This window comes from Taeniopygia guttata, chromosome W, assembly GCF_048771995.1.
Source record: "Taeniopygia guttata chromosome W, bTaeGut7.mat, whole genome shotgun sequence".
Taxonomy (NCBI): domain Eukaryota; kingdom Metazoa; phylum Chordata; class Aves; order Passeriformes; family Estrildidae; genus Taeniopygia; species Taeniopygia guttata.
The window spans coordinates 14173194-14198347 of NC_133064.1; the positions used below are offsets into that span (position 1 = coordinate 14173194).

At 39.8% G+C, this 25154-nt stretch overlaps 1 pseudogene; it reads left to right on the forward strand.

Annotated features, from left to right (window-relative positions):
- LOC140682051 (dynein axonemal heavy chain 5-like) overlaps window positions 1–22865 on the forward strand; it is a 37399-nt pseudogene extending 14534 nt beyond the window's left edge.
- Window positions 22866–25154: the final 2289 nt, after the last annotated feature.

Below are 25154 nucleotides of genomic sequence, written 5' to 3' on the forward strand. Positions count from 1 at the left end.
GTATAAAAGTATGATATCTTCTCCAGTTTAAATTTTGCGTTCTTATTTCAGAGGTAAAAAACCCCCTCAAACTATGGTGTCATGAAATTTAGGGGGGAAATTTTGAAACTGAACAGAACTTTAAAAGTTGTCCCACTTAACACCTCCATAATGATGTCTCTGACAGGTTTTTTTACCAGTACTCATCATTGTAATTGATTTACAGTAATTTTATTGAATCAGTACTTATAAGGGGTTCCACCCTGCCCCCCCCACAACTCCCCCAACACACACAGCCCCCAATTGTTTAAGCCTGTTCCTATGAATGCACAAGGAAATGATGGAACTAAAAGTTCATGACTAAGTCCTCTCTGCCATATCCTGCTTGCGCAGGATCTGGTGTTTGGAACAGCATTACGTGTGTGTTGAATTGACCTTAACAAGCTGCCAGATGCTGATCTCTTGATTCCTACAATTGCATAGGAAGAACAAAGTAAATGTGGCCTCTGTTGAAATGTACCACTGCCATGCAATGCACCAAGCCTTGGAAAAAAGATTGATTTGCCTTCTTTATGCGTCAAAGTGTGTTTTTCAGTTACCAGCCAAAACATAGCAACACTAGCAACTAGTGAAGGAAACAGCTTGTTCATTAATAGAATTAGCAAAGTTGTAATGCTTTGGTTTGTTTTGGTTTTTTTTCCTCCTTTTTCTCTTTGAGGTGATGTACTCTTGGCTACAGCTTTTCTGTCCTATTCTGGTCCTTTTAACCAAGAGTTCCACAGTCTGCTGTTAAATGACTGGCAAAAGGAAATGAAAAGCCAAAAAATTCCTTTCCATAACAACTTAAACCTCATAGAAATGTTGACTGATGCTCCAACTATCCGTGAATGGAACCTGCAAGGATTGCCAAATGACGACTTATCCATACAGAATGGAATCATTGTCACTAAAGCATCTCGTTATCCTTTGTTAATTGATCCACAAACACAGGGCAAAATTTGGATTAAAAATATGGAAGGCAGAAATGACCTTCAGGTAATAGAAATTCTTGTGCTTTCAAAATCCCTAAAATCTTACAAGCATTACAATTCAGTGATTCCCCTAATGCTTAGGAAATTATATTTACACAAAAAGCTTGGCTTGAATATAAAGAATATCTCAGATTTATTTTATTGGATTTGAGATTTGATTAGATGTGAAGTGTATCCTTTAACATCAGTGACTCCATGGTTTAATGAATTTATTTTAATGGAACACAAACTTTGGAAAATAGGCTGGATGGGCACTGTCTTGTAATAAACATGTTTTCAGAATAATGTAAGTGTTAAGAAAAAACAAAAACTAGTTGAATTAATACAATTCCATGTAAGGGTTTATAAATGAAGAATCATTTGTAAATGTTATAGCAAGATTTTTTTTTTTTCATCTTTTAATCAGAAATTATGTTAATTTTTGTTGTTTTAGTATGGATGCCAGCGGCTAAGTGCTCTGCAAATATACAGGGAAGATGTAGTGCTACAATGTACAGTCTGAGGCAAGATACACGAATTCAATTCAAACAAGAAAATAGGAGGAAGAATGTTTCTACTTGCGGCAATTATAATTACATCAATAAACCAGCTTTTTATTTTTTTTAAACCCAAAACCCCGAAATCCATAAAAGTAGCTTGAGGTGTGATAATAGAGTGGCTCTGTGAATATAACTACCGCTTTCATGGTGATTGTTATCTAGGTGTAGAAACCTTTAATGGTTGCTTAGTTATTATAAAAATTATTATTAGTTTGTTTACAACTTTATTAGCATCTAAGCTGAATGTGCTTTTTGAACATGTTGAAAATCTCAGTTATACTGGGGACTATTTAAAGCAAAGACTATTTAAGGTTCTGTTCCATGTAAACATCTCCTTTTCAAGGGTGAAAAAAAACCACAGAAAAATACTTATCTTGGAATTGACCCTGGTGCAGTTTGACTCGGAGATGTTATCCAAAATAAAATTGAAGGTGCTAAAAGGTTCCTGTGAATTTTTGCTGTGAAATTCTTGAGTAATTATACTCATAGGATATCAAAATTGGAAGTGCGGCTTTGCTTCTATCTTTGCAGCTGAAAAATAGAACTTTGCATTCCATGAGATCTGGCAATAGGATATGCTGATGTTCCCTTTCCTTGAGCTCACAATGTTTACATTAATACTGGTCTACTCACAGGATCATTGCTTTTGGCAGTACTGTAAAGAAAATGAAATAATATATAAATATGAAACTAAGAAAAAGATTGGCATAAGGTATTGCATCTATGTTTTTAGATCACTTCTTTGAATCATAAGTATTTTAGAAACCACTTAGAAGACAGCCTTTCTTTGGGAAGACCTCTTTTAGTAGAAGATATTGGAGAAGAGCTGGACCCAGCACTTGATAACATTTTGGAAAGAAACATCATTAAAACAGGTTCAGCCAACAAGGTAAAAATAAAACAAATCAGCAAACATATGTAAATTCTCCTTTCCACCCTTCCCCTCCCCAAAACTTCTCCTTAGCAAAATAACTCCTAATAAATATAGGACTAGAAAAATTAAACTAATTTAAATTTGATCAATGCTAATGAAAGAAAATAAAAGGTAGGATTTAAGTTCACAAATGGTTAATATATTTAATGCATAGAGTTCCTCATTCCTTTGCTTATGACAATTTTTAGAAGTTGAAATAATGTTTGAATGGGCCATTTAAGGTGGTCCTGGACTGTTCTTAACAAAGTTTTTGCATCAGATGTATGATTTAAAAATGGATTTTTATGCCTTTAAGGAGAAAAACGTAACCTTTTTTCCTATATGCAGTATCTGAAAATGTGTGTATTGGTTCTTTATATTTCAAGACTTTTTTTTAACCTTTTTTAACTTAAGGTAAAAGTTGGTGATAAGGAAGTGGATGTTATGAATGGCTTCAGACTTTACATTACTACAAAACTACCAAATCCTTGTTACTCTCCTGAAATTAGTGCTCAAACCTCCATCATTGACTTTACTGTAACCATGAAAGGTCTTGAAAATCAACTCTTAGGCAGAGTCATTCTCACAGAGAAACAGGTTAAATAATTTGTTGTATCTCTTTTCCTGTCTGTAGTTCTTATATTTTCCTGTAGAATATTTTACTTTAATTTATTACTCTCTATACCAATATTGCAAGGTAACTTTCTGGCTCTCTCTATTGTGATTATTCTTGATATAACCTATTTGTAATGGTTTAAAAAGTGGCACAGAAGCAATTGACTCATTCATGTGGAAGTTTCTCTGTCTCTTTATTGTTGCAACTGTGCTGTATTAACCTTTTTTTTCCTGCCTCAATGAGTTATTACCTCATGAGAATGGCCTGTGAAAAGCAAAGGGGCCTGAAATCAAAACTGATGTTCTGTCTACAAGCCCTGGAGCTCATGGCAACATAACCTAATGCAAAGAATTCAGACTTAGTTATTTCCTTGCTCAAGGGAAAATGGGCCACCTACTGACATACCTTTTGACATTGCAGATATATTAGTTGAGGAAATCCAGGTTCAAGATGCCAGTCCCAATTAACATGCCACATGGAGTTCTGGAGGGAGGCTGGTTGGTACCTTTTAAACTATGGAACAGCTAATCCCTGTAGGTACAAGGTCAGGCAATGTTCACGTTATAAGAAACACTATGCAGCTATGACTCTGTATTTACTAAGATTTTGGCAATAGTTTCAGTTGACCTTCACTAGAGAGGAAGGACAGGAATATCTTTGTTTCCTTTCGTGGCATCTGTTGAGGTTCTCCCATCATTCCAATACCTCCCTCTGCCCCGCCAGTGTAAGATTTTTCTTGTTAATAGACTCAGTCATCTTGTTCATGTTGAGTAGTTGCATTTCATTCCCAAACAGTGCATGGATCTCGTGAGAAAAATCACACTCATTCTGTTAAGGTCTGTTTTTTATCAGACAGCTTCATTGCACCATCAGCTCCCCTTCAACCACTGATGGCTTGTCAACCCACTATGTAAAGAAATTATCACTGTCTATGTAAAACACTCTGTGATGTGTATATTCACAAAGCCTTATGCCAGACTTTACTTCTTGGGCCTTGAAGTAATAGTACATTCCTCCAGGAGACAGTTTATTAAATTCCTCCAGTCATTGCTGTTGCTGTGTGCTTGCTTGGAGGACACAGGAAAGGGAGGAGCTTGACTTTTCTCAGAGGAGCCAAGAAGTAGATGGAGAACTAAAACTCATATTGGAACATGAAGAATTCTGATTAGATATGAGGGAAAATATAATTACATCAAGAGTGGTCATGCCCAGGAGTAGATTAACCAAGGACTTTGTGGGATTTCTGTTTTGGGAAGGGTTCAAGATTCACCTGGACATTGCACTGAGCAACTGAGCTGTTTAGGTCCGAGCAGGGGTTGAACTAGTTAATTTCTGTAGGTGCCTTCCAAATTAAAATTATTCTGCTGTTCAATGGCCTCTTTGTCACTAAGAGGGAATGTCTAATAAATGGACATAGGGTGCTCTCTCTACCAACTTCTCAGAGTGTTATGCTCACTACTGCTTTGTTTGAAACCCCCAGGGATATTTCCTCTAGATAAATGACAAGTGGACAACTTGACAGGCAGAGGAACTTCTACAGAATATACTTAACCATGTCGCAGTTTTCTTGGTCTCTCTTTATACACCTCGTGGTTCAAGGTTGCCTGAGAAGTCAATTTGAATACATCACATCCAAACACTTTCCTATGATGTCTAATGATGCATCTTTGGGAATCTGGGGGTTTCCCTCTTTGGTGTCTTGGTTCTTACTACCTTTTGTAGCCTTTGGTAGGAGAGTGGTGGAACTATTTTACTGTGAGAAAGTTTGCCAAATGATTCGAGCAGTATGACTGCTTGGTGATATCCAGTGTTACAATGTATGTGCGGAACTTCTGTCCCAAAAAGAGGAGAGATTATTTATTTGAAATCAGAGTTCTTCAAGATTTTTATGCACATTTCTATCATTCTTCCTATTCTACCATCTTTTATATGGTTGTGGTCTTAGAATGAATTTCTTTCCTTCCTTTTCCAGCAAGGAAAAGGAGCATGGTATTTAAAATTTCTGCAAAGTCTGGCTCTCTGTTGTCTGCTATGTCCATTAAAAGAATCTTTGTCACATATATCTCACAGAATTAATTGTTTACTGATAGGAACACTAGTACTGATTTCTTCTTTTCCACCAGAATGTAAGCCAATTGCAAGATACAAGTGAAGCATAAGGATAAGCATACAGCTGGTAGATCTGTATAAATTTGATTCTCCTTTATTTCCTGGAGTAATAGGATTTGAAGATTTGATATATGTCTGAAGGTATTATAGCTTATGATATTAAAATGATATCATTATTTTGATACATTGGCCGTTATTTAATTTGACAAAAAGCTTGTTTTTTAGTGTCATAGGTAAGTCAGATTAGTAGTGGAGTTATAATATGCAGTAACTTTATGGTTTTTTGAATTTTCACATTCATATATCAAGATTTTTTGCTGCAAAAAAGGCTTGAGTTTTGTAAGGAACGGTTGATGCAAATCCTTTTACTTGTGAATTTTGTGAGAGGATGATATAAGCTATGTAGCAGCTTTCATATTTTATGAATATTAACAATAAATAGCATTCTTTGGTACAGTTGGCAAAATGTCGTCTGCTTGTGAAATGAACTCCATAAAACAGAATCTGAAATAGTCTCTTTGGTGCAAGTTCCTTGAATTTATGTACATGATAACTTGGTTTATTTTTTCTGCATTCTTGGTGTTATGACTGGAAATTTTTGAAGCTATGAAGAAAGCTTTCAACTGTTTACACTTTTTCATCTGCAAAAAGCATTTTAAGAGCTTAATAGGTGAGCTTAAGAGCTTTTTAGTAAGGTTTTGATCTAGGGTTACTTCACTTTAGCTTGGTGAACTGTCTCCACCTTGTTTTCCAGGCTCTTGTGAGGAGAATTTCTTTCTGTTTTTATGAAGCATTGAATTCTAAAGTATGTTTAAATTTTTGAACTGAATCAGCAAAACATGAAGTTTAATTTGGCGCAGTATGTTAATTATTATATTTAATTGGATGATAACTGCCTTTTAATGCAATTTAGAAGTTCTCACTTCATCAAACTTGCATGAAAAGAATGTTTCATGAAACTTTTACCTGCTTTTCTGCAGTTCCATGAAGCAGCAGTTGATTGAAATGCAGATAACTGTAGTTTTCTTGTCTATTTTCATCATTTTTTTGTCAGATCTTTTGAATAAGTAAGCACATCCTCTAAGTTATGTTGCATTTGCATTATTCTAAAATTATTGTCCCACTAAATATTTTCTACCTGGTGATGATTATGATGTTGCAATATGCCAAGAAAAAAACTCTAAATCTGATAATAAAAGATAATTTTTCTGAATTTCCTTTTTAAGGTAAAGGAGCATTCTTTAAAATAAATGAATGTTTATATTAGGAATGTAGGAGGAGAATGTAGGTTAAGAAGACCAAAAGTTTAGAATGTGGAAAAAGAATTAAAAAAAAAACAATTTCAAAAGTTGTAATAGTTTTTCAAAGCTGCATGAAGAAAGACTACTCAAATGGGGGAGTAAAACCTCTCCTTAAGCCTTGCTAAGGGCTCAGGTCCATAATGTCTCTAGTGCTATATGAGAGGTTATGTGTTTCTTAGTGCTGTCCTTATTCCTTTGGAATATTAGCAGCCGGTAAACAACATGGAAATGGACTTGGAAATGATGGAGTGAACACGGAACTTCCAAGTTCAGAGAGACAGTGTTAAAATTATTCACCAGACCACTGTAAATTTGGTGAAGTATTTATCTAGACAGCAAATATTTTTACCAACTGGCTCACTTACTGTTCATTCATAAGGTTCATATTAACCTTCTCCTATGAAAAACTCTTAACCCGTCCTCTCTCTTTTCTTTCTTTTTACTTCACTGTACTGAAACATTTAGTTATATTTCAGTAGAGGATTTTTATCTCTGATGGACTAATTTATATGAAGTTTTTAAAGGTTAATTTTAAGAATGAACAGAACAGATTGTTATAGCTGAAAAATATTTTTCTAGGGATTTCACATAGCTGTTTTTTAATGTAAAACTCTTGGTTAACAGTTATTCATCTTCTATATTTAGGCACTGGAAAAGAATCTAGGTACATAAACCACCCAGATTGTATTACTAAATGTATAAAAGAAATAATTCTAGTGATGTAACTCAAGTTCTACATATTTCTTGATTAATGAAGCATTTTAGTGAGAGACTGAAACTATCCCTGTCTGATGGAGGAGTATTGGCACTTCTTGAAATATATGATGCTTGATTTGATGACTAAGCATGGCCATTGAGTCTAAGTTTTCCATATGGCAATTGTAAAGCAAGGCATAAATGAGGGTAAGATTACATGTAGGGGAATAAAATCCTATGTCTGGAATGGTGTTTGCATTTGTCTTTTCTGAAACAGAAAGAGAAGACAAACCATTGTGAACTTGTTATTCTTTTATGGCATGATACAAGCATCTTCCATAATATTTTTAGAAATTATTTGTTAATGCCTACTTATGTAGCAGGTTCAGATCCTGGCAATAGATATTATGTCAGAAATACCACTGGAATTATTTCCCCAAAATAATTCAGCTAGTTTTGACCTATGCTGTTTTAGCAGGATCAGTATTTTTTTTAAGCTAAATATTTGGGTTTTTTCTTTTATTTTTGATTGCTCGTCTGTTTTCCAAATATTACCATGTAATCCAATAGGAATTAGAGAAAGAAAGAACTGATCTTATTGAAGATGTGACTATGAACAAAAGGAGAATTAAAAACCTAGAAGATAACCTTTTATTTCAACTTACAAGCACTAAGAGTTCTCTGGCAGATGATGAGACTCTGCTAATTGTATTGGATAACACTAAGAAGACTGCTGAAGAAACAACACAGAAACTGCAAGCTTCTGCTGAAACTGAAGTACAGATCAATTCAGCCCACAAAGAGTACAGACCTGGTGAGTGAAGGTAGTCATAGAAGACAAATAGCTAGACCATATATTTAAAACACCAATACTTAGAGTAGGAGAAATGGTAGGATGAGATCAGGAAGACCAAAAACTGGTGGGAGAGATCTGTGTTTTCCTGTAAGTAAAATGTATCCAGGAGACGTCATATTGAGCTGTAACAGAGAAAATAGTCAATGTTATGCCTCATGTGGAATTTATAAAATTGAATGAATTGTTCTCTTTGTAGACTTCCCATTACTCTATAAACAAGCACATCATTAGGGTGTTTAGATAAGTATATGTTTGAGTTCAACATGTTGACATTCTTTTACAGAGCTTGTATAACATTAAGTACTCTCTATATCTGTTCTGATGAATGCTTCACCATTTATCCTTTGGTTGTTATAGTCAACAAATTTCATGAGTCTTTTGACTTTTAACTGACAGGTGAAAAAATGTGAAAAAAACCCAGGGAAAACAGGGAAAAATAGCTCTCTGTAATTGTCTGTATTCTATGAAATGTGTAAGATGATACAGTTAGTGTACCAGAAACATTGCAGCTATTGTAAAACCTTTGTGTTTAAAACTGAATGACTCCTGAAAAGAAGTTAAATCAGTGCTGGGTAAGTTCAATCAATATAGCTATTTCTTCTATATGAATCTTGTAAAAGTTTATAAAAAGAAATTTGTTTGGATACTTAAACAGTATTTTAAACAGCCATAATTTTTATGTGTTCTGCTGCTGATCTGAATATTGCAGATCTCCAGATATGCTCGTATTTGAAAACTGGACTTTACATAGTTTGCATTAATTACAGAAAAGAATTTTTTCCCCTGATATATACATGAGGATTAAATGAATGATTTTATTATTTTTCTGGCAGTAAAGAATAGAAAAACTCAAGGATCTTCAGTTATCATTAGTGTGAAGATCATTGTATGTGTTTTGGAGAGTTAAAGTTTTCTGCTCTACATTTCTACTTTTAACAAATTTTTCTTTCCTGCTCTTCAGTTGCAACACTAGGTAGCATCTTGTACTTCCTTATCAATGAGATGAGCATGGTCAATGTCATGTATCAGACATCACTTCGACAGTTTTTGGGGCTTTTTGACCGCTCCTTAGCCAGGTAATTTAGCTAACAATAAGTATAATTTGTATTTACCCATTCCTGGAGGTGCCTGTAGTACAGTAAAGATTTATTGTAAACTAATATAAGAAAGAAGACTCTTGCTTCTTACAATCTTGATCAAGAATTGTCAGCTTAAATACCCATAAAAATTTGTAAGTTAACAAGGCAAAGACCCTTCTAATGTACTTACAGTCCCTCAAAATTTGTCATTAGATAATTAAATACCATTATACTGCATTGATTTTCAGCTGGACAAAAAGACTTGATTAGAAAGGATTTTTTGTTGTTGTTCCCTCAGTCTGAATGTTGTTGCCAGCTTGCTGTCTGATATTCTGTTTGTGATCTATTATTTTTCATGTTTTGAAAATACTGAACTATGGCTTTTTCTTTTTTGCACAGTATTCCCTTTCTATAAAGACTAAGAAAATTAAATTCCAACTGCAGACCTTTCTTCTAACAGGTCTACCAAGAGCCCTATAACCAGCAAGAGGGTTACCAATATTATTGAATATAGGACATATGAAGTATTCAAACATACTGCCTGAGGGCTCTATGAGGAGCATAAATTTCTTTTCACATTACTTCTTACTTTGAGGATTGATATACAAAGAAACAGAGTGAAACATGAAGAATTTCTGACACTTATTAAAAGTGAAAACTATGAATAAATTATAAGGAGAGCACATTGTTATTTTAGAAAATGTATGTATTTGTATCTCCTAGCCAGCATGCTCCTTCCTTTTGCGCATGAGAAATCAGTCAATTGTAAGAATACATGTTTATCATTCTGATCTGGTGACAGACAACCTTGTATGGCAGCTCTAATTTCTAGCAGCACACTGAATATTGATGAATATATCTTTTTAATCATGAGAATTTGAAAGGAATATTGTTGTCTGCTGCTCAAATACCATCAGGTATGTGTTTAGCTTAGAAAAATTGTTATTGTACTAAACATATTATAGTAACTGCAGCAAATAGGAGCAGAAAATGATGCTAACATTTTAAAAGAACATTGGAGTCTCAGCTGCATGAGACAAGGTCATGGCTTTGGCCTCAACTGCATACAAGCACTGAGTTCACTTGAAAGTTTGGATCCATTTTATATTACCTTTTCAAGAGACTTAGTTTTCCTGGCAGTATTTATTAATGGATTATATGTGTAAATTTTTCTATGTTGAATCTTCAAAATAGCTTTTCCCAAAAAGCCTTTATTTCCAGGCACATTGCACAAAAAGCCAGTAAAGCCTCAAAATGTAAATTGGCTAATGCTTCTGACTAAGTTACATAATATTAAAAAACCACTATAAATTAACCAAATTGCAAACTCAGCTTAATCAAATATGGCATGGTTTTGTAAGGTAGAAAACTTCAGAAACATCATTATTTAAAAAATGGATTATTGTATTTGTTTTTTTTCCTTCTTATTTTGTTTATTTTTCTTTGTCTCTCCAACAGTGCTAATAACTAATTTCAATTTCTTGTAGGTGGTGCTTCCCTAGACCTTAAAGCTTGTCCTCCTAAGCCAGCTAAGTGGATTCTGGATATGACTTGGTTGAACTTGGTGGAGCTCAGTAAGCTTGAACAGTTTTCAGATATTCTTGATCAAGTACGTAAGAGCTTTTGAAAGTTGATCTCTTGTCTAACAAGTAATTGTCTGGTAACAATCCAGCCATGTGGTGGAAAATGGCTTATTTAATGGAAGAGAAGCAAAACTGATAGCAGATGGCCACAGCTATGGCCCTGACTGCTTAGCAACATATGTTGATATAAAATCTCAACCACGCCCAAGAAAATAAGAAGAGTGTAGAGTGTTCATACGTTCTAAAATGGTAATATTTTCAGATTGGGATTATCCCAATACAATTATCCAATTAATATATTGCAAATTTATTTTTATTCTGGTTATTACATTATCTTGCATCCCTGTTGTGCTTTCTTGCACTATGTTTTATGATGCTTGTTCCAATATTACTCTGGTTACATGGAGTAAAAGTTAGGGAGAAGGTACATTCATGTGGAGAGCAATTATGTACTTGCTGTTCTCAAAGCTGTATCTGTGCCTAGCTATCCATATTCTGACATAGCTATGCTATATTATATCAGAATATAACATGCTGATTAATAGCTCCTGTTTTCAGAATATGAATACTCCAGGGTTGTGTATTCTACAATAGCATACTTATAATCTGAAATTTTATCCTATAATTTTTATTAGCCTTTTTAAATCTGTGGAAGAATGACTCTAAACAAATGCCTGGGTGTGAATTTCACATCTCTGACTCTCATTAAAAGTTTGCGACCTAGTGGCAGTGCAAATATGACTTGTCTGTTTAGTAATATTTGCTTCTTTGGTGGTATAATTGCAGATTTCCAGAGAAAACAGTGGAAAATCTGGTTTGATAGTAAGAATCCCGAAGAAGAATCGGTTCCTAGTGGCTATGGTCAATCTCTGGACTGCTTCAGACATCGTCTTCTTATCAGATCTTGGTGTCCTGACGGGACCATAGCTCAGGTATATTTTTACAGCCTACATGGTCTATTTAGGTATCACTACAGTAATAGTTTTCAGATTGCAGGTTTGTACTATCTTATATAATGCTAACGGTCCATTTTGTAATGGACCTTTATGTTGTATTTTCTGAAATTCTTTTCAGACTATTTATGTATTTGTTACAAGGGCAGCGATAAAAAATTATTCCAATATATTGAACAAATATTACCCACTGTGGTGATTTCTGCTGGAATCATATGTGTTTATCCAGATCTGCTTTATTAGTTCAGAAGATACTTTTGACTATCCTTGCTTACTCACTAGAACTCTAGAAGTGTCACTATGTTAAACTGAAGTCAAATCTTTTAATGAACTTGACTGGATGAGGTAAAATTGAAAACAATTTAATTGAGAAACTATTTCTTGCATGGAAGAATTAGAATCACTTTGGAAAAATCTTTAATAAAGTCTGCTCAAAGTTCTCAATTTAAACACATCTATTTAAAAATTACAGAACTGAAGTTTATTAAATAGACCTTTTTAAAAGAAAAATAATTTTCTAGGAACTTATTTTTAAACTTTATGTTCTTCTCCAGTAAAAAAGAACAAAAATTTATAACATTACTGACAATTCAGAACAATTAATGATGACTTACTGAAATTAGAATGCATCACTTGAAGTGTGGTGTTAATTTTATTGATGCATATCTTTAGACATTGTGATTGGATTCAGAGAAAATCTCACCAGTTACTGGTGTAACTGCAGTCAATAGATTAAGCAGTACTGTACGATGAATATCTCTATGATGTCTGCTATGTGTCTGAAACAGATCACACAAGATTAGTTCCTCCTTACTGTTAATGGGGCAAGGTAAACTTTCATCTTTCCATGGTTTTATGAAAACTGATAGTTTATCAAATGTTATATGCTGAATGTCTTTTGTCTCCGAGAGATAACCCAGAGGTGTTAAGGGGAAGATTTATCTAAGACAAGATCTGTGTGGGGGGAAAGAGTGTAAGAAAGATCATCTCAGACTGTTTGAAAGAGCCTTTTCTATTTCTTTGAGAAAAAGAACAATAATCTAGAATTTTTAAAGATAAATAGAGAGGGGAGAAGAGTTGGTTTTCACCTATTCCTCTGGATTGTCTACTTAGTGATCGTTATTGTAATCATTACTACTGTTAATTCTTTGCTTATTTTACTGCAGAGTGAGAAAGGCCTACAAGCTTTGAAGCCCATCTTTAGTATTTTTCTCTTATTTTTCTAGATTCTGAGGCTAAGAGTTACACTATCTAATGGAGATATCCTTAAATCATTAAAATTTTTCCAAAGTTTTAGAGAAGTTGTTATTTTTTATTATACTCTAATTATGGTTACATATAAAAATACATACAGATATATGTAATATAATAATTATTTTTAAAAAATTCACTGGTTGTATAAGGCTATAAAAAATAATGCCTTCAAAGACAGTATGATGTGTTGACATGTAAAAATAAACTTGTTGTATATTTATATTTTTGATATAAATTTTTAAATTTCTTTGGTCTTCAGTTGACCTTTTGGTAATATTTACACTGGGAAGAAAACAGTATAAAATGGTTAGGTCACAAGTTAAATTTACCCTTTTTAATATAGGCAAGAAAATATATCATTGACACTATGGGGGAGAAATACGCAGAGGGAGTCATCTTGGACTTGGAGAAAACATGGGAAAGAGTCAGATCCACGTACTCCCCCCATATGCTTTCTTTCTGTGGGCTCTGATCCTACGGACTCAATTACTGCTTTGGGAAAAAGACTGAAGATAGAAACATATTGTGTTTCCATGGGCCAGGGGCAAGGAATCCATGCTCGTAAACTTCTACAGCAGACAGTGGCTCATGTAAGTAACAAAAACCGGAATGTTTTTCTCTCTGTATTAAGCACTTAGAAATAAAAATCCTGCCATGAGATAAAGTTGTTTGGTGGGTAGTTAGTGCTGATGCAAATGCCTACGTTTATTTATATACGTGTCCTAAGCAAGAGAACTGTATTTTTACACTCCTTCAATTTGCCACAGCAAACTTCTTGGTACTGTGCAGATACTTTTCCTTGAAAATTGAGTGTTTTTCATATAAAATGGGGATTTTATAGTGATTGCAGACTGATGAACAGAGCTGAATTGATTTTTTGGTTTTTTTTGATTATATAACCAGCAAATATTCTTCTGTAGGCATTTCAGAATATATTTTCAGTTTTTTATTTTAGTAATATGGATGTATTTTGTTAAATAAAGAAAATGAATTCCAGATATGCTATTGATAGTTACATAAACTTGAGAAAAACAAGATAAGTATAGCAAGTTATTTTGTATTGCTGTAGTCTGAACCTGAATTTGGACTTGGGAGGGACAATCTGGTAACAGGCATTTTACAGGATGAGGAATTAAAGAGAAAAACTATCCGTATGAGAAAGGTGAGATGTTCCAATCTGGCATGCTTTGCGCATCAGGTGGTACTACTGCTATGCCCGCTGATGTGAAAATACTGATCTTACTCTCCTTTGCTATGAGCTTCTTTTTATGACCTGTTTTACTTTTGCTTCAGATTCTTGTTCGATAACTTCTCATAAGGAACTAATTGACAGATCAAATGAGAAGAAACCCATTCAAAAACAGGGGAAAGGAGCATCTTTAGTTTAGTCAAGAGAAACGCAGTTACCTTCCCTCACTGTCTCACAAGGTGTCTTAGGGAAGAGGTATATGAGATGCCTTTAATGAAATATGGTAATTCATATAAAGAAGTTTGACATCTATTGATTGATAGAAATAGGTTAATAATATATGTTTATTCGATTATTTTCCAAGCCTGGAACCCCTGTGAGGAGCAAGGTTTCGCAGGTTGCTCTGTGGAGCTACTCCTGAGATCCCTTATGTAAGTCAAAATATACCAGTTTCTATCAGCGCTGTAGTCATGACAAGGTATGTTTTAAATGTATTGAAATGGAAAAGGTAGAGAATTGTTACGGTGAGCTCCTGGACACCCTTTTGCCCCCCTTTCCTAGGGCCTCTGTGGCTCTGATCATGATAACCCCTGAATCCTCCCTCCTGCCCCAATGGGGTTGGCGGGGAGCCAGGAGAGCCCACCCTGTCCAAAACCTATATAGACCCCTGAAACTTCCTGCTCTCTCTCTCTTTTGCCCCGCTCTCCATGGACACCACAGAATAAAGAGAGCTGTTCCAACACCCTGGGTAAGGAGCCTCTTCTGATTACCTTTCTCTCCCTGCTATTTCCTCCCCTCACAGCCCCATATCTCTGAGCTAGTCGGATTCATTCGGGGGGCTGCGTGGAGGGGGGGAAAACCATAGAAATAACAGTTGGCGCCCAACGTGTGCTGCTCTGAGCCCACGAAGAAGCTGGACCCCCTATTTCGGTGGAAGTCAAAAGCTTTTGGGACAGTCAATTGCCCTGGTACTCTAGCTGCCTTTAAAAGCTTTGAGTCACGGGGCACAGTCGGGGACCTCTGCCTGAGTACCCCAGGAAGAGCCGACTAGAGAGGGAACCCCCAGAGAGGGTTTCACAGACGAATCCCGCAGTCACAGGCTTGGTAAATTCTCCGATCGCGGCACCCGGGACCGCGCCTGGCGGGGAGGGGTTACCATAAGGGACTGCGAGGGCTGCTTGCGGGACGGTGAGCCAGGGCCCTACTGCGAGTAAGCGGGAACCGGTGGGCTGCGCATACCCACGTTCCACGGGGAACAGGCACGGGAGGAGCGGGCTGAAGGCGCTCCGACAGCTGCGGGAGGACCGCCCCTCCCCCTGTGCCCCCCCCGCTCGGGTTTTCCACGGAGGGAAATTCGAATCATTCGTGCTGTGTTATTAGCTCTGGTGGAGACTAGACCAGTGAAACAATTTAAAATCATGGGTACTAACATTTCACTGGAGCAGAAGAGTATACTAACACATCTTAGCAATAACTTAAACAATGTATCATTCCCTAACAAGCTTCTCCTGCGTTTTGTGTGCTGGCTACAGACAGAAATACCAAATTTTACTGTGCAAGACCTGAATTCGTTTGCTTTTTGGACTCAAATTGGACAGATATTAACTTTAAAAGTCGAAAATGGTGAACATAAAGTTTCTCGATTTATTCCGATATTTTTACAAGCACGGAAAAATATTTTAGAAGCAGAAAAGAGCATGCAAACGCAGATCCACAGTTCTAACACCCCCTTTTCCCCTTCCTACCCACCTCCTCAATACCCCAGCCCTGAAAACCCCTCACCCACCCCTTATTCCCCTCTGACACCTTGTTTTTCGGAAAAATACAGCCCGGAGTGCGTCTTAAAGAGCAGCACGGCATCTGCGGGGCACACGCGGCCAGATAATGGCGGACACCATGTGGTTTCACCGGCGCTGGCCGCTCCAACCCCCACTCCCCCTCCCACTCGCATTCCTTTGCTTCCCCCGCCCTCCGCCACCCCCTCCGCCCCCACCCCCTCCTCCCTCCCCTCCTCCGACGCCTGCTTATCTCCCATAGCAACACCCCACCTCCCTTATCAGTGCCAGCCCCCGGGTTGCCCCGAGAACAGGGGCGGGGCCGGCCCCTGCACTCCTCCGAGCCCCAGCGCCGAGGACGGCAGGGCGGAGGCGGGGCACAGCAGCCCCGCAGCTCAGAGCCGGGGCGGGGACCGAGTCTGCACCGCGGAGCAGACAGCCCGAGAGGGGGGGGGGCAGCTGCCCCTCACCGAGGTGGGGGGTGCGCGGGACGAACATAAGCCTGACTTTACCGAGGAATCCATACCATCTATAGCTCCAGTGGTTTATTTAGGGAGAAGAAACGGTACAAAAACATACCAACCTCTCCCATACAGGGACAAAACAGAAATCTGTAAGGTTCAGAAAGAATTTGGGAGATCGAGTGAGATTTTCAAGGGTATGATGAGGGCAACATTCAATTCAAATGAAATGGTGCCGAAAGATATAACTGATTTGTTTAAATGTTTACTAACATCCTCTGAATATGAGATATGGGAAAGTAAGTGGAAATTGGCTTTGGAAACAGTATTGCAAGAAATACAGCGTACACCCAGTGATGCCACCGACATGGATGGCCAGCCCCTTACAATACACCATTTGTGTGGGACAGGAGACATACAATGTCCAGAAAAACAAACCAGACTGTTATCTAGATCGGTTTTGGAAAAAATCTGTGCTGCTGCAGAAAAGACGCTGTATCAATTACCAGGCACTGAGGTTGAATGTAGCTATATTAATATCAAACAGTTTCCTTCTGAGAGTTTTTTGCAGTTTGTGGATCGTTTGAGAAGCCAAGTCGAAAAACAGGTGCAACACACCAGTGTGCAAACAGAGTTGATTAAAGAAATGGCCCAGAGGAATGCCAACGAGACCTGTCGCAGGATTCTTCTCAGCCTTCCTCTTGATCCAGCACCTACTCTTGGCCAGATGATCGAGGCCTGCGCTAAGAAAGCAGAGCTGCTTGATAATCCTGTCTGTCATAGAGCACCAGCAGATTTACAGCCTGTTGCCACTGCTACATCAAACCCCAGGAAGCCACCCAGATCATCACAACAGCTGCAGCACATCATCTGCCTGCGTTGCAAGAAACCAGGACACTTTGCCAGGAACTGTCCTCAGAACCAGAACCAGAGACAGATCAGCAAACAAAAAACCTAGATGCACAGCGCGTGCCCACCGCTACGCGCAAAGATATAAATATAGTGGGACACAAATGTGACAATGCCTCTCTCTTAACAAATAAGGGGGAGGGTGGATACTATGATGGGGGGAGAGAGAAAAATAAAAATGTGAAAGGTATTACTAACAAGGTTTGGCAGCCACTAGGCCGACCCCGCTTAGTGACTGCCAAAGGATTTCATTTCAGAAACACTGATTGGAAAGTCATTGTTGTGGACCTATCAAAAAACCCTCAGGACCTGCAGGCGTACGATATGGAACTGGACAGTGAGTATTTTGTTATTGGGGACACAGCATACACACCTCCAGAGATTGAAATAGTTCCCAGTACTACTAAGGGAAAAATATCCAGCCTTATGCTGTTGGCACGTTGCTTGCACCCTCCATTCTATCTAGAAAAGGGGCAACTTCTGGCACAAGCCATTCCCATCCCAGTAGAAATCACAGTAGAAGGAAAATCTCCAGAAGTCTACTGGGCGGAAGTAGTAGGAGAGGACAAACCCTCCATGACATGCAACCTAGCACATGGGTCAGAATACCTTCATGTGGAAGGTGTTCTGGACACAGGTGCAGACATCACGGTGATACCCAAAACCATGTGGCCATCACACTGGGAATTGCAACCTGTGGCAGGCAAACTTCAGGGTATAGGAGGAACTACATTGGCAAAAATTTCTAAAAATGTAGTGCAAATTGAGGGACCTGACAGGAAATCAGCAAGTGTTCGCCCGTTTGTGGCAGACTATAAGGCTCCTCTGTGGGGGAGAGACACCATGTCCCAGTGGGGAGTCCAATTAATCATTCCTAAGACACCCCAGGATTTTCGGGAGTAGCCACTGTGGAGCGCCATGCCCACAAGTTAAAGTGGTTGGATAACACCCCAAAGTGGGTAGCACAGTGGCCTTTGAGTAGAGAAAAACTCGAGGCGCTTGAAAAACTTGTGGAGGAGCAGGTAGCTCAAGGACACCTGCAAGAAACAGACAGCCCTTGGAATTTCCCAGTCTTTGTAATAAAGAAGCCTGGGAAGGACAAGTGGAGATTGCTCCATGATCTCAGAGAGATAAACAAAATTGTGGGGGACATGGGGCCTCTCCAACCGGGGATGCCGAGTCCAGCTATGCTTCCCCAGGACTGGAAATTGGCTGTGTTAGATATAAAGGACTGCTTCTTCCAAATTCCATTGCACCCTGAAGATGCCCCGAGGTTTGCATTCTCAGTTCCCACGGTCAATAGAGAAGCACCGATGAAATGCTACCACTGGAAAGTTTTGCCCCAAGGTCTAAAATCCAGCCCTTTCATATGCCAACAGTATGTAGCAGCACTACTGTCTCCAGTACGTGCAGAGAGAAAGGATGCCATCATCCTACACTATATGGATGACGTGCTTGTGTGTGCTCCCAATGACTCTATACTCCAATATACACTTGACCTAGTGGTTAAAGTTTTAACCTCTGCTGGATTCAAATTGCAGGAAGACAAAGTTCAAAGAATGCCACCTTGGAGATACCTGGGCTTGGAAATCTCTGCAAGGACTATTGTCCCACAGAAATTGGAGATAAATTGCAACCCCAGAACACTTGCAGACCTCCACTCGCTGTGTGGGTCTTTAAATTGGGTAAGGCCCTGGCTAGGCCTCACGAATGAAGATCTGGAACCTCTTTTCAATTTATTGAAGGGGGAGAGGGAGCTGACCTCCCACCGGGAACTGACTCCAGAGGCAAAGACAGCAATCGAAAAGGTACAGAAGGCCTTGCCAGAGAGGCAGGCACACAGGTGTGACCCAAATCTGCCTTTCCAGTTCATTGTTCTAGGAAAGCTGCCACACCTGCATGGGTTGATTTTCCAATGGAGCAAGGGGCAGAAGGACCCACTCTTAATCATAGAATGGGTTTTCCTATCGTTCCAAAGATCCAAAACCATCACTAGGCCACAAGAGCTGATAGCAAAGCTGATTCAGAAGGCCAGGGTGAGGTTGTGTGAATTAGCAGGGTGTGACTTTGCATGTATTCACCTTCCAGTCAGGCTTTCTGAGGAGAGAAGGAACTCTCCTGAGAGGCTGACCAAAGGGATGTTTGAGCATTTGCTCCAGAGCAGTGCCAGTCTCCAGCTATCTCTGGACAGCTATAGGGGACAAATATCAGTCCATGCCCCGTCTCACAAGTTGTTCAATGAGGAATTCCACCTGATTCCTCAAGAAAAAAGGAGCCGGAGGGCACTCAAGGCTCTCACAGTGTTCACTGATGCCTCTGGGGCTTCCCACAAGTCGGTGATGACTTGGAGAAATCCACAGACTCAGCATTGGGAAGCTGATGTTGAGCTTGTGGAGGGATCCCCCCAGGTGGCTGAACTGGCTGCAGTGGTGAGAGCTTTTGAGAGGTTTTCCGAGCCGTTCAACTTGGTGATGGACTCTGCCTATGTGGCAGGTATAGTGTCCAGGGCGGAGCAGGCTGTGCTCGGAGAAATAGAAAATTAACATCTCTTCAGGTTACTCTCAAGGCTAATTTATTTAATCTCTCACCGAGAGCATCCATTCTTTGTGATGCATGTGAGGTCACACACTGATTTGCCAGGTGAGATTGCAGAGGGGAACCGAAAAGCAGACTCCTTCGCTGCACCAGTTGAAAAGGCAAGTCTCCCTGATGTTTTCCAACAGGCAAAGCTGAGCCACGAGCATTACCACCAGAATGTGCCAGGTTTGATTCGACAGTTCCAGCTAACACGGAGTCAGGCCCGAGCCATTGTGACCAACTGTCCTAATTCTCAGCTCCAGGCGGTACCATCCTTAGGCATGGGGGTAAACCCCAGAGGCCTTAGCAGCTGTGAGGTATGGCAGACAGACATCACACACATTCAGAGTTTTGGTCGCCTTGAATGCGTTCATGTAAGCGTGGACACATTCTCAGGTGCAGTGTATGCCTCTGCCCATATAGGACAAAAGGCTGCACATGTCAAACAACACCTAGTACAAGCATTTTCAGTATTGGGGGTGCCAAAAACGATCAAAACAGATAATGGCCCAGCGTATGTATCCAAGGAGTTCCTGGAATTTCTCCAGCAGTGGGGAGTGGAACATAAGACTGGCATTGCCCACTCCCCCACAGGTCAAGCTGTAGTCGAGCGTGCACACCAGACGCTCAAGCAGGTATTGAAAAAACAAAACAGCTCAGCTCCGTGGATGTCTCCACGAGAGAAGCTATGTAAAGCTATGTTTACTATCAATTTTCTGAATTGTTCATTCGAAAATATGAGTCCACCGGTTGTACGTCACTTTAACAGTGGCAAGCAGTTTAAATTGTCTCAGCATCCACCGGTCTTGATTAGGGATCCAGAAACTTGGGAAACCAAGGGTCCCTATGAACTTGTGACCTGGGGTCGTGGCTATGCGTGTGTAGCTACTCCCTCAGGCCCTCGGTGGATTCCCCAGAAGTGGGTGAAACCTTTTGTCCCCAAGAATCCAGGTCAAGCAGAAGGGGACAAGAAGCAAGTATCGGATGCTTCAAAGAGAAGACGCCGCCGGATGGGAGAAGAAGAAAGTTCCTAGGCAGGAATTCCTTCCGGCAGAAACAGAAGCTTTAACATGTTCTTAAAATGTTTGTTCTTCCCTTTTAGAGAAAACCTACCTTCCACTCAACCCTGTGATGAACCCCATGCAAGTTGTCATCCTGCAAATGCTGAAGAGAATGTTCAAGGGATGGGGATTCACGGGGTGGTGGACATCTGTAGTTAGATCAATTTTGTTAGTCTTTGTTATTCTGTTCTTTGTAACCCTAGCGTTCGGGATCCTGCGTCACTTGATTTTCAAAGCTATCAAGGGCCTCATACCTTCTACCTCAGAGGTCAACCACATAGAGTTGGCTAACCTGAGGAGGCCTGACCACACCACCAACATGGGGTGGTGGGAAACCCATACTTGGGGTTGAATTGAGCCCAGTGAATTCCTGTAACCTTGTTTAACTAATAAGGGGGAGGTGTTACGGTGAGCTCCTGGACACCCTTTTGCCCCCCTTTCCTAGGGCCTCTGTGGCTCTGATCATGATAACCCCTGAATCCTTCCTCCTGCCCCAATGGGGTTGGCGGGGAGCCAGGAGTGCCCACCCTGTCCAAAACCTATATAGACCCCTGAAACTTCCTGCTCTTTCTCTTTTGCCCCGCTCTCCATGGACACCACAGAATAAAGAGAGCTGTTCCAACACCCTGGGTAAGGAGCCTCTTCTGATTACCTTTCTCTCCCTGCTATTTCCTCCCCTCACAGCCCCATATCTCTGAGCTAGTCGGATTCATTCGGGAGGCTGCGTGGAGGGGGGAAAACCATAGAAATAACAGAGAATATTTAAATAGACCAGATGAGACAAGTAGGGACCACTTGTTCAGGTGAAAAAAACCAAATAAGCTAACACCATCTTCAGAAGAAACAGCCCAGATCTTAGCTCCCATCAAGGAGATTTCAGTTTTTGAACAATGTTGATAACTTTTTAAAATCTATTGTTTTAAACTAGGGAGGTTGGGCATTTCTACAAAACTGCCACCTTGGACTTGACTTTCTGGATGAGTTAATGGACACAGCAATAGAGACAGAGAATGTTCATGAAAGCTTTAGACTTTGGATTACAACTGACATTCACAAACAATTCCCCATCACCCTTCTTCAAATGTCGATTAAGTTTAACAATGAACCACCACAAGGGCTCAGAGCTGGACTAAAGAGAACATACAGTGGTGAGTGATAGAATGCTAATGATTTTGGACTGTGATGCTACTGTGTGGTCAGGTTAAACTGGTAGTAGGTGTAAGCTCGTATGAGGAACTGCTTGCAATGATGCCAGGGCACATCTTAGTTTTTGTTTTGAAAATTAAAAAGAAGATTTGCTGATGTTCTGTTGCCACAACTAATTGGATATCAAAACAATGAATGCCTTTTCTTTTCTCACAATTTGGCTTGTAGTATCTCAGTTCAAAGTGTTTGAACTTTTAATATTCTGTCTTTTGGCAGAAAAATGGCATGGTTAGCCATCAAATGCTCTTTACACTACATAAAATAAAGGACCAAGTCTGTGCAGAAAGACACTTTATGTGAATTCAGCTGTTAGTAAATTGTGGGGTTTTTCCCCCTGAAGTTTGCTCTTTTAATTTGAGCAATTTAATAACATGCTATAAACTGTCTCCAGCACAGAACATTTTGTGGAACAATAATTTACCCTTGGGAGAAGCAGAGAGCCAAGTGAATATCTCTAGAGTGATATTTTAGCACTGATTTGAAGTAGTTTTGAAAAGACAATTACAGTGATGTTCATAAAGCCCATTTGCAATCAATAGGTGTCAACCAGGATTTATTAGATGCCAGTAAAATGGTGCAATGGAAACCACTGTTGTATGCTGTAGCCTTTCTGCACTCCACCATTCAAGAAAGATACAAATTCGGGTCTCTGGGTTGGAATATTCCCTATGGGTTTAATCAAACTGATTTCAATGCTGCCGTGCAGTTCGTTCAAAACCACTTGAATCGCATGGATACCAAGAAGGTAATTCATGATTCTGTGGGAAAGGTGGATTAAGATGATGGATCTTTCTAGTAGTAGAATGTATGCAAATGCTTCCTAGTAACTTAACTACAAAAGTTATTTTAACTTATTGTTTTTTCCACACATATTCAATATTTCAAGTATATATGTCTCTACAGCAGCAGACTTAGACTTCTAATCCAGTGCATATTTAATTTCTCTATTAACCTCTACATTAAAAAAAAAAGCCTTTCCAGCCATCTCAGAAATATAAACCTTAGAAGTATAGACCTTATTTTCAATTCTAATTAAGTCAATTAGTTTAAAAGAGATATTTCACATACTCTTGTGTTTATATCCATTTCGAGTAAAAGCAAGATTTCCCCCCTCTGCCACTTATCTTTGCAGCATGAAGGAGTCAAAAGTGGTTTGAAATTACTATACAAGAATGTCTCCTATGTTTCTCACTTTCATATGGTCAGTTGTCATACAGAGAGGTCTGTGTCAGAGCAGTTTGCAGTTGGCATTTTAAGTGAAAGGAGAATTCAAATATATCTGTAACCTTCTTGCTATCTTCAAGATGCTCTTTAATTTCAGCAAATTCTATTTTGATAAATCCTTGCAGGTGTTCAGGGAATGCAAGACTATAATGAAAAAAAGAGTAATAGGAAAGTAACTTTCTTTCGAATGGGACAGACATGGTACATCAGCTGTTTTTTCTAAGGGAGGTCTAAGTAAATAAGAGGGGATTAGCTGAAGTCAGTCGTTTCTGCTTAGTTTTAGGCGGCGGCAGCGCACGGGTGCTTGCCAGGAGAAAGCGGCGGGCGTGCCGCGCCCACGGATTAAGTACGGGACAGGGGAAAACTGGGGCAGCCATCGGGGTAACGCCACCGGGGGTCTGAGGGCAGTGGGGTGCAGGGGTACATCCAATGGGGGGCGGACAGGTGGAGGGTCCCAGGTCGTCTGCCTATCGCCGGCTTCCCGGGTTGAAGATTCCAGGTGGGGGGAAGGGATGCCGAGTGACAGACAGGCACCTGGGGTAAACACAGTGACTTGGCATTTTCTCGGGGGCAACAAACTGCAGGTAGAGATGGGAAGACCGGGGGGGTCGTTACAGAACCCGGGGGTACATAGAACAAACTTATACATAATACAAATGTGGTAAAACATATAAAAACACAACTCCACATCTCCCTCTTCTGTTGTTTAAAAAGAAAAGAACGGAAAATAACTTAAACGGGAGATTTGCAGTCCTGTTCCCCATCGTTGAACCCGATGTCCTCTGGGTGTTCTTCTTGGTTCTTTTCTGGATGTTTGCGTTGAGCGGTGTCAGCTCTGATGGGACGGCGAAGACGGCGTGGTTGATGTGCACGGTGGAGTTGATGGCCTTTAAACTTTTTAACAACACTAAAACTTATAATAAGAACAATGAGTGTTAACAGCAACATAAGTCCCGTTTCTGAAGTGGATTGGATTCAACCTGTGAGACTGCATCCTTCGATGCGACCTCAGCTAGTCACTTGCGAGGGGGATGAAGCTTACGTCTGAAAAACAACTGGAACATTAATTAGTAATCTAGGGAGAGGAGATCTAAATCAAAAGGGAAGAGCGAGTCTAGGGAACTGGATGGTGAAAGGGAAGGCTCTGAGAGAGAAGGCGTTGAATTGAAAAGGAAAGGGGGAGACTTTCTCCATCTGCGGAGGGCTGCATGCCTCACCTGAGGATCTTTTTCTTGTCAGTCTGGTGTTTGGGGACATATGGCCGGACAAATTTGGATGGGACCCATCTGAGGCCTGAGGGCATGGACACGCAAGCGTATCCCCGTCCCCATGTGACTAACTCATGGGGCCCGTCCAGCTGCCAAGTCTCCGGATCTTTGATGAGCACTGGCAGTCTCTCCCTGACCTTGCTCTGCTCGTGGTTGCCAAAGTGCCTAGTGATAGGCGGGTTGAGGTTTTCGAAAGAACAGTTTAAGAAATTCAATGTGAAGAGGGCTCGCGCAAGTCGAACTTGGGGGGACTCAACTTCCATAGTTGGTGTTTGTTGTTTTAGCATACGCTTAAGACTCTGATGAGTCTGCTCCATCACGGCTTGACCTGTCGGGGAATATGCGATGCCGGTTTTATTCTCTATTCTCCATTGCTGCAGGAAGCTGGCAAACTCCTTGGATATGTACCCGGGGGCATTATCTGTTTTTTTTAGTTTTGGTCCTGGACCTTGCCCTTCTTTGTGGTGTCGGTCCATTGAAATATCACACCATGGAGGTGCGGCAGTCTGCCCAATATGATGAATTTAAAAGGCAGGTCTGGATCATACCGGTAGGCCTGTCAGGCAGACATTGTC